Below are 2,824 nucleotides of genomic sequence, written 5' to 3' on the forward strand. Positions count from 1 at the left end.
TATGAAATTGGAATATTGATTTTGTTTATACACTGTAATTTCCAAAACGTTTGCTAATTCAACATTTTGTCTGAATATTAACAAAGAGCTTGTGCCATTTAATAGCCTCTGCTCTTCTGGGAAGAGTTTGCTGGATGTTGATTTTTTTTTGTTTACTGGATGTTGAGGTTTTTGATGCTGTCAAGGTCTACCACTCTGTCCACTAGCATCTAAAATAAACCTAAATGTTTACATAAGACTATCCAAGATAAATCATAACTAACATGTACATCATGTTGCAGGTTGTGAAAGATCCTCTTGAAACCAAATAAGATGCATTATGAATAAGAAGATGATGGAGGCTAGCTGGTTAAAAACATTGGATCTTTCTGTAAGTCATGAGTGTACTGTTGTGTCAGTATTTGTATGAGGGTCCCAGTAAAGATTTTAAGGTGGCCCAGTCATCACAATCACTATACCACTCCTCCAACTTATTGGATGAAGCTTCATCCCTCGAGAAAACACTGTTCTGTTGCTCCACAGCCCAGGGCTGGTGGGCTTTATCCCAGGGACGCATCATGGTCTCACGAGGCCACTGGGCAAAAGTGTCTTTGAAGGCCCTCCTCTCCCAGACAATGACAGTAATGCAAAAAGGTAGATCTGCAAAGTAACTTCAAGGGGTCCATGTCATGGAAAATTTTATTTCCTCACTTTTTCTGCAATAAAAGAGCTTGATGAATTATTCCCACTCTCACTGAAATGTCAGTAATCCATCCCTGCTCCCCTCTAGCTTACGCTTGCCATTGGGCAGAGCATCCTCTGTGATTAAAGCTGCACTACATAAGATTTGGGGATTTGGAGACCTCTCTGGTGGGAATGTGTAATTGCAGGTGACATGAGGGAGAACATTTTGTAACATTGGTTGTACTTCAGACCCCTTCCCCAAGGAGATGAATCGGATGATGAGTGCATTTAAAGAGTATTCAAAGAGAAATATGTCAAAACTTGGTGAAGGATGTTTCTTCCGAGGATGTAAGTGAATGATCTACTCTTGTTATCATATCTTAATCGGTGTAATTTTGCAATTAAGACTTAAACATTGAGCCAGAAATTCTTTTTGAGCCTGTGCGTGACATTAATACATAAAGACGTATGATATGGTCCAAAAACTCTGCAACATCCAACTTGACACGTCTGACTTTTAAATTTTTATTTCAAGCTTTACTGGGCATCTCACAGCAGCACATTTACACCCAGTTTTAGCCTGTTTCTTTTTTCTCCTTACTCAGTAATGCCACTTCTATCAATCTTAATAAAAAAATCTTACATAGTGTTGCTTTAAGCTATGTGCGTTTAGTTGGAACACCTGTGTCCGTAGTAACTGAACTCACTAAATAGAAAGGGTGTCTGTATACTTTTGGACATATAAGTAAGTATACAGCCATTTAGAGGCGTGATGCAATCGAAGAGCTGCATTTCGCTCTGATTAGGGGGTTTATTTTGGAGCGCAGCAGTGCGGGTTTGATGCTGCATTTAGCTCAAGCAGCGCTATTCCTCAGAGAGCGTGTGAATGTCACTGCACTGCCGATGATGGCTGTATCTTTCGTGCAGCATGCTGTGCACAGAGGCAGTGTGTGTTTCTCTCTCTGTGGATGTGTGCGTCCGTGTGTGTGTATGTTGCGTTTGTCAGTATCTCCTCCCTCAGCTAAGAGCTGCTTGTCAGCAGTGATTTGATGCATTGACTCCCCCCGCAGCTCCAGCTCCCTCACTGTGGCAGAGCCCAATGCTCTATAAATACATTTTTCTATTCAGTGGTCTAAAAATAGCCTCTTGTCAGCAGGATCCCTCTGCCACACAGCGCTCCCCCTGCTGGTGCTGTCAGAAATTGCAGCTCTTTTTTTTCTGCCTACCCCTGCCTCACCCCCCTCCACATGACAGACTTGCATACCCCTGTGGGAAGGAGAGTGGATCACATAACAGTGAATCGTGCCTCCTCTATTTTTTAACCCTCATCTCAAAGCCAGGGTTACGCACTAAGGTAATTAGATATGGGTTACTTCCCCACTAATAGCATATACTATGTAAGTGCATCTTAGAGTGAAGGCAAACAAGCCCAATGCTCTCTATGCTCTCTAGGTCCAGCCTGAGGCACGTGTGTGTGCGTTTTGAATGTATTAGGGAATGTGTGTGTGTTTGTGTGGTGTGGGGATCAGCTGTGCAGCGACGTTTTATTGGGCTGTAGTGACCTCAGTGCCGGATTGGATTTATTGTCCATTTTGGGGGCAGGTCTGGGCACTAAGAAGGCACATCTGTATTCAGTAGCCACGTTAGTCCCGCTCGAATGAGTGGCCCTGCTGCTGCTGCTTTGAAGGAAGTCCTGCAAGGCGCAATCAAGAGGAGATGATCTGCTGGGGGCTGGAATAGCAGCCGTGTCTTAACTCCAGCCCAGGCTTAAAGGAACACGCCAGCATTTTTCAACCTCATCTCTATCTACCACATCTGTACTGTATCATCAATTACCATGGACAATATTTTCAACACACTTCTCTGTACTTAGAAAACAACTGAACACTTGTGTACTCAAAACTCGCTTATAATAGGAGCCATTGGGCAGTTGCTGTATTCTGTGAATGAATGTGTGAAAATATGATAATGCAAAACAAATATGAAAACATAACCACAACAGTACTTAAGTCTTATAAGTCAGACATGAGAGAAAGCTGATCTTTTTATCCAAGTTTTGACCTCTAAACAGCACAGTAATATGTTGGTAACGTGTTGAATTCATCCTTCGGGATAGCTAGTAAATTCTGCAGATTTACAGCTTCGAATTTGAAATTTACAA

This window comes from Colossoma macropomum, unplaced genomic scaffold (genome assembly GCF_904425465.1).
Source record: "Colossoma macropomum unplaced genomic scaffold, Colossoma_macropomum, whole genome shotgun sequence".
NCBI lineage: Eukaryota > Metazoa > Chordata > Actinopteri > Characiformes > Serrasalmidae > Colossoma > Colossoma macropomum.